The following is an 8,287-nucleotide window of genomic DNA, read 5'->3' as shown; positions in this document are numbered from 1 at the left end:
AATTTAAAAAAAAGACACATAATGGGACTTCATATTTGATTAATTTGAATGTTACATTTCATAACCATGTTGGAAAGCAGAATTTTCTACCATCCTTACATTTGTTTCATGTTTCTTTTTACTCTGAGATTGTAATTTAGGTTGTGGTAAGACTTGAATTTTTATGTGACCCTTTATGCAATATTTTCATTTTATGTTTAAATTCTTGAAATCTTAAAGCGACTCTATGAGAAGAAATACTATTAGAGTATTTCCTCAAGGGTCTGTTAATGTTGTCTTATGAGTTTTTATAACAATTTTAAGCTATGATATAATAAATATTTAAGTACCTACACTTTGTTCCAGTACTACTTTTTTGTTCCTTCATTTTTTAGGAATTCTAGTAATAAATGTGTTGGTCTGTATAAGGTGATGGTATAATAGGCAACAATGTCATTTAGTGGGGGGAAAAACTCTTCACAGTCCAGAGTAAAATAATAACTGCTCAGACACTTGTTAGTGTATGGCTTGAGCAAGTTACCTTAGCCTCCTGGATCCTATATATATAGCAGGGACTTCTTAAAAGTTCTGTTCGTCAAGATGATATGAAATTGCATGGAATATATGGGACTTATGAAATGGCCTATGTATAAATATTGATGATGATTATTATTTGCAAGATAATATGTTAGAAATGTCCAACTATGATGGGTTCCATTTCTTACTGTTGCCATAACTCCCTGTCTTGTCTTTCCCTCAGATAATTCTGTTGCCATTTGTAAAAAAAAGTTTTTATTTATTTATTTGACAGAGAGAGAGAGACAGCTAGAGAGGGAACACAAGCAAGGGGAGTGGGAGAGTGAGAACTCCTCGCTGAGCAGGGAACCCTAGGTAGGCTCAGATCCTAGGACCCTGGGATCGTGGCAGGAGCAGAAGGCAGATGCTTAAGGCCTGAGCCACCTAGGCATCCCTCCATTTAAAAGCATGCTTGCAGGCACCTGGGTGGCTCAGTGGGTTAAGCCGCTGCCTTCGGCTCAGGTCATGATCTCAGGGTCCTGGGATCGAGTCCTGCATCGGGCTCTCTGCTTCCCTCTCTCTCTCTCTCTGCCTGCCTCTCCATCTACTTGTGATTTCTTTCTGTCAAAAAAAAAAAAAAAAAAAAAAGCATGCTTGCTTAACAGTTGTTCACCTTTATTTTTTCTCCAGGACCTCCCCATTTTTTCCCCATGAAAGGTAAATTTTCCAGTGTCTGATGAGGCCCAATTGAGCTAAGCCCGTGCCTACAGATGTTGGCACCTGGAGTGAGAGAATATGTGTTAGTCATGCTGTAATAAAATTCTTAGGAGTTAATAACTTTATCCTTTTCTGACTGAAATGACACTGAGCTCTATGGTTCCTTTTTTTTTTAATTTTTTTTAATTTTTTATTTTTTATAAACATATATTTTTATCCCCAGGGGTACAGGTCTGTACAAGATGGGATTGGGAGGGAGACAAACCATAAGTGGCTCTTAATCTCACAAAACAAACTGAGGGTTGCTGGGGGGAGGGGGTCTATGGTTCCTTTTTTAAAGGCAAAAAGGAATTTGTCACTTTCATTGCTTATTTTCTCTTCGTAAAGGACTAAGCACATAGAGCCTTATTCTTTTTCCCCTGGGTTGAGAATATCCAGTGTGCTGTAGCATGGCTGGGCTTTATTTGCTGGCCTCTGCCGAGAACACTTGTGGCAGCTTCTGAGTTCTTCCACTTGACTGCTTCCATGCTGCCGAAGGGGAAAGAGCAGCAGGTCGATGTGGCACAAGTTCCATGTGGAAGGGTCTGCAAAGAATTTCAAGTAAAAACTCGAAATATATGTGCATAAATACCAAGATAAGAATATTTTAGTAATACATATATATGTCAGTGTTATTATATATAGTCTTATTTTCTAAGACATATATATGTATATATGTGTGTGTCTTTAGTAGTCATAGATACATATGAACACTATACACACACACACACACACACCATATACTGCTATATATATTCCATATATGCCATATATGTCTATATGGATGGAGATATATATAGATAAATATAGATATACATACACACACATATACACGTGTGTGTGTATATATATATATACACACACATACATATGTATATATACACCTATCTATATAGGCATATCTAGATCTATAGATTTAGATATGTAGACACATGGATATATATGTTTCTCCAGGTACTTGATTTTGGCATATAATTGGCATAAAAACCCGATTTGGGCACTTTTTCTCATGGGATTTTTGAATTTATGGGCCTCTGCTAGAGCTTATTATGTAACATTTGAGAAGCAGTTTAGAGTGATGTTTAAGAACACAGCCTCTGCAGCCACACTGCCTAGGTTCAAATGTGTATGGCTGTTTCTAAACAGCCACTTATCATCAGTAGCACCGTAGGTATTTCCAGTCCCCTAGTTCCCCCATCTGTGAAGTGAAAGTAATAATTGTACTTACTTCACAGAGTTGTGAAGATTAAAGCATACACACATATGAACATATGTATTTGTGTATATATATCACTTAGAATAGTGAGCTGAGCATATGTGAACCCTATATATTATTTATTAAGCAAGTAAAAATCATATTTCTATCTGAAAGAAAAGAGAAAGTAGGGGCTCCTGAGTGGCTCCGTTGGTTAAGTGGCCAGCTCTTGATTTCAGCTCAGGTCATGGTTTCAGAGTCCTGAGATCAAGCCCCATGCTGCCTCTGTGCTTAGTGGGGAGTCTGCTTGTCCCTCTCCCTCCCCTTGTGTCCCTCCCTCCCTGCTCCCGTGCTCTCTTTCTCTCTAATTAAAAAAACCTTGCCTCCATCAGAAAGGACGAATACCCAACTTTTTTAGCAACATGGACGGGACTGGAAGAGATTATGCTGAGTGAAATAAGTCAAGCAGAGAGAGTCAATTATCATATGGTTTCACTTATTTGTGGAGCATTAACAAATAGCATGGAGGACATGGGAAGATAGAGAGGAGAAGGGAGTTGGGGGAAATTGGAAGGGGAGGTGAATCATGGGAGACTATGGACTCTGAAAACCAATCTGAGGGTTTTGAAGAGGGGGGGTGGGAGTTTGGGGTACTATGTGGTGGGTATTATAGAGGGCACGGATTGCATGGAGCACTGGGTGTGGTGCAAAAATAATGAATACTGTTATGCTGAAAATGAAAAATAAATTAAAAAAATAAAAAAATTAAAAAACCTTGACAAAATTAAAGTGGAGAGAGCGTCATATACAGATTTTCAGTGGTAGTTAATTTTTTTTATAGTCTTCTAAATTAAGGTGTGGCATTTTCACATAAAACAATTAGATGCTAAACCAGCACAGCAATTCCATAACGAGCCAGAAATAGACAAGCCCTCTATGCTACTTTTTGCCCTTTTATCTTTAAAAGTATTCACTGTAACTGAACTAGAAAATTTGTCCTACTAATCATGTCATTTCTGGAAGTACAACGTTATTAAGAGACCATTTTGAAGAATCACGATATTTTATAATTAACAGAGATTTTAGATATCAAATAGTTCATTCAGCCTTTTGTTCTCGAGGATCAGAGGACAGAGGCTGAGAGAATCAAATGACTTTTTCAAGTTCAGGTAACTAATTCTGAAGCCATGTTTACTAACTTCTAGTGCAGTACCCTTGGACAATAGCATACTTGAAACCTGCTGGTGGTAGTCCAAGGAAGAAGTGTTTGCCTCTCCTTTGTGTGTTCTTATATTAAGCTATATATGCTGTATATTTTTAAATTTTGAAATACTTTTCCACTTATGGAAAAGTTATAAGAATAGTGCTAGGAACTCCCAAACACCTTTTACCCAGACTGACCAACTGCTGGCATTCTGTTCCATCTGCTTTATCGTTCCATCTATATATCTGTTTATTTATGATTTTTTTTGAATATTTGGAAAATAAATTGGAGACATCTTATCCATTTATAAATGCTTGAGTGTGCATTTCCTAAGGGTAGCTGCAATTATGTCATAACTGCAATTACTACTACTTGAAATGAGAAAATTTAATGTTGATACAATAATCTAATCCAGTGTATATTTAAATTTACATGTATATGGGTACTGTGTTTGTGTGTGTGTGTATATATATAATGAAATATTATTCAACCATCAAAAAGAATGAAATCTTGCCATTTACAGGGACGTGGATGGAACTAGAGTTATTAGGCTAAGTGAAGTAAGTCAGTCAGAATAAGACAAATACCATCTGATTTCCCTTATATGTGGAATTTAAGAAACAAAACAATTAAATATAGGGGAAGGGAAGGAAAAATAAAATAAGATAAAAGTAAGTAGGCAAGTTATGAGAGACTGTTAATTATATAGAAAACAAACAGGGTTGCTTTAGGGGAGAAGTGTGGAGAGATGCACTAAATGGGTGATGGGCATTAGGGAGGGCTCTTTTGGGATGAGCACTGGATGTTGTGTATAAGTGATGAATCACTAAATTCTACTCCTGAAACCAATATTACCCTATATGTTAACTAACTTGATTTTAAATTTAAAATTAAAAAATAAAAAGGTAAGAGATTGTTCCAAATGAAAGTACATTGAAAGGATATGACTGACAATTAAACACAAAGATTGACCCTGGTTTGTGGATCCTGAGCCAGAAAAAATACCCAGTATGTGATCTGTTCCAGAGAATGTAAGAAGCTCTTACCTTTTTCTGTCTTCTTTTGTACCTTGAGATTTTTGAAGAATGCAGACTAGTTATTTTGTAGAATGTCCTTCAGTTTGGGCTTCTGTGGTGTTTCCTCAGGATTAGGTTCAGATTACACATCTTGGGTGGGAACGTACCAGAAATGATGGAAAATGTGTCCTTCCTTGAGCATCACATTAGGAGGTGCAAGATGTCAGCTTATTCCAACACTAATGCTGTAAACTTTGATCACATTGGGTCTTCCGGGGTTCTCGGTGGGAAAGTTACTGCTTTACCTTTTCTAAATAATGACTCATTTGTGGGAGATACTTTGAGATTATATAAATATATTTCCCCAACAAACCTTTCCCCACTAATTTTTTGTTTCCATTGATAATTTACAACTTTATTATTGCTTTCGTATTTATTGACATTGTATTGGAAAAAAGAGATTCCTCACTTCTTTGGCTTACTTATCCATCTATCCATCTATTATATCAATAGAACTCATGTGTTCTTTTTTTTTTTTTAAGATTTTATGTATTTATTTAAGAGAGAAAGGGAAATCACAAGCAAGGAGGAAGGACAGAGGGAGAAGGGTGGAAGAAGCAGATTCCCTGCTGAGCAGGGAGCCAGACCTGGGGCTCAATCCTAGGACCCTGGGATCATGACTTGAGCTGAAGGCAGACACTTAACTGACTGAGCCACACAGTTATCCCCGTGTATTCTTGTTTTATTCTACAGGTATTATCTGTTATTATTTTTCAGTCCTATATTTGACCAGTGAAAACATTTTTAAATGAGCTTCTGTGTCCTTTGGCAATTTTCCCATCATACCTGAGTATTTCCTTACTTTATGACACATGTTATCCTAGGATCATCTTGTTCTTTTTTTTGACTAATCCCTGGAATCAGCTTTTTATCTAAGTAGCCATGATTCCATTTCAAGGTAAATGGCATTTAGAAGTTAAGATCCACTCATTCCTTGTTACTGGTATATTATTACTTCTAGGCTCTCTCCACAGACAGCAGTAAATATATGTCTCTGTCTGTTTCTGTACCTTTGCATCTATCTATTTAAAACCATGAGAAGTTGGTCAAAGGGTACAGAGTTGCAGTTATATAGGATGAATAAGTCTGGAGTTCTAATATATGGCATGTTGACTGTAATTCATAATACTTTATTAGATACTAGAAATTTGCTGAGAGTGGATTTAGATGCTTTTGTCACACACAAGCAAATGGTAACTGTTGAGATGATATATGAATTAGCTTATCTGTAGTTCTCATTTATATGTGTATGTACACAAGTCATCATACTGTATGCCTTAAATATATACAACTATTATTAAAAAATAAGAACTGTGACTCCACACTGATTCCTCTAATTCTGATCCCAAACCACAGGACACATTCTTTTCTTCCCATATTTGTTAACTTTCTCTTCCAACAGTGAGAAATCTGGCTTTCTATTTTGTTCAACATGTATATTAGTTGCCTCAACTTGGAATACACAGAAGGTAATTTCCTGATCCTTCCAGTGTCTCTGTAAGTGACCTGAGGAAGGACTCCACTTGGCACTTCTTCCATCACATGCCCACTCCTTGGGCTGGTCACTGTTTGGGGAGGGGGTGGTGCTTAGGAACTCTACATAATCACATCCATGCCTATCCTGTGGTAGTGGTTTGCTGCTATGATCTGACACAACATGGCATGAGGGAAGGACATTTCCACAAAGATAAGCTTCAGGGAGTTCCAAATAACATATGTCCTGCCAAGCTTCCTATTTAATTTTTTTTTAATGTTTAGGATTTAGTTATCTTTCACTGAACTGCTAATTAAATATATTCAGGGGGCGATAAAACTAGGTTTCAATTCAGCTTATCTAAAACTAGAGTGTAAATTAATTCGATATTTTGAAGAACTAAAATGTGTTCAAATTATATGAGCATAATGATACCCCATCCAAGATCAAAGTTGAACACATCAAAGTCCATCATAATGTGAATGATGCTGAATAAAGTAGAATAGCAGTTAGATTTTTTTTTTTTCTGTGACATCCCTCCACTTTCTTCAAATTCTAATGAAAAAATTGCATTGTGAGTACCTCAATGTAACAAACCATTGGGAGAGCAACTGTGGCTCAGTGATTAGGACAAGATTTATATACTCAGAGTATCTAGTTGTTTTCCAGAGCTTATAAAGCAGGGCTGATGATGTTCACCATGCAGGATTAATTGACAAAGAAGAAGTGGTCCTTATTGGAAATCATTAAGTACCTCAAAGCTTGCATTTGAAGAAAACCTGAAACTTCATCGTAGACAAATGATTATACCCGGCCAAAGTTACCTACTCGTAAAGTATTTTCTTTGAAGTGTGGTTGAATAAAAAGCTGGCCCCTTAGAGAGCCCTGAAATGATAATGTAATTGACAACATACCTGATTTTCCTAGGTTAGACTCACTAAAGGAATCTGACATTAAAAGTAGTATTTTATACAAGCTTTTATGTAAGCTTAAAAAGGTGATCATCAGAGGAAAGAAATGGAAGAACTCTATAAATGGTAAATCCCAAGGTCATTTCCCTACTGTGGGGAGGACCCAGCTGAGAAAGTATTATGTCCCCCCCCCCAAAACCCTCTGCCCCCTCATCCCCCCCCCAATGCTGTCTTGCTCAGCATTCCACTTGCTTTATCTTGGCTCTCCCCACTCTTTCCACTATGTACAAGGGCCATCCTTCATTGCTGCTATTGCTCCCCCATCATTTAGGTATTATAATCCCATTATTTTTCAGATTTAAGTGTGGACAACTTCATTCATTGTTCCTTGAGACAGCTTTTCAAAAAAGGTTTTACTAATGAGCAATGAGAGAGGGGGAGAAGGAACATACAAAAGCTTAAAAATTGAGATATTTATAAAGTCAGGTTTCTGATCCTTTTTTTTTTTTCTGATCTGTTTTAAGGGATCTAGTCATAAATTGGATTTCTATAAAATAGGAACATCCAACCTTTTCCCTGCTTAAGATTCGTTTTCTTTCTTCTTTGTGGCCATGTGATACAATGGTAGTTGCTGTCTTAAAGCTCTCAGTGAGCTATTATTTCCAACCATTAAGAAAAATTGACTTCAGAGTTTGCTTCAGCAGTACATACACTAAAATTGAAGCAATACAGAGAAGATAGCATGGTCCTTGTGTAAAGATAGACATACAAGTTCATGACATGTTCTGTATTTTTCAGTAATCCACAGCATAGTGACTATAGTTAATAATACAACATTGCATATTTGAAAACAGCTAGTAGAGTGGATTCTGGTATTTCTCATTAGGAGTTACATTTTATAACTGTATGTGGTGATGGATGTTAACTGGACTTACTGTGGTGATCATTTTGCAATGTATATACTGAATCAATACGTTATATGCTTAAAACGAATATAACATTATGCCAGTTGTATCTCAATTAAAAAAAAAAGAACAGTGAAGAAGTTGACTTTCTCTTCTTTCCCCATTTCAAATGTCATTCTCTTTTGTAGAGCAGCTGAATTTCTCTTTTATATTAGAAGGACACCTTCAGTTCTTGGTTTGTTTACAGAATTGAAGAAACAAAGAGCCTCCC

The 8,287-nt window shown here is 36.5% G+C and overlaps 1 non-coding gene across 1 annotated transcript; it reads left to right on the top strand.

Annotated features, from left to right (window-relative positions):
- The first annotated feature begins 7,801 nt into the window (after positions 1-7,801).
- Positions 7,802-7,906, top strand: LOC131822946 (U6 spliceosomal RNA). Its single transcript, XR_009350408.1, has one exon. It is a non-coding gene; the product is annotated as a U6 spliceosomal RNA (small nuclear RNA).
- The last annotated feature ends 381 nt before the right edge of the window (positions 7,907-8,287 follow it).

Source organism: Mustela lutreola, chromosome 1 (assembly GCF_030435805.1).
Source record: "Mustela lutreola isolate mMusLut2 chromosome 1, mMusLut2.pri, whole genome shotgun sequence".
NCBI classification, from domain to species: Eukaryota; Metazoa; Chordata; class Mammalia; order Carnivora; family Mustelidae; genus Mustela; species Mustela lutreola.
The sequence above is the reverse complement of the archived record's forward strand: the minus strand, read 5'-3'. Positions and strand labels throughout refer to the sequence as shown.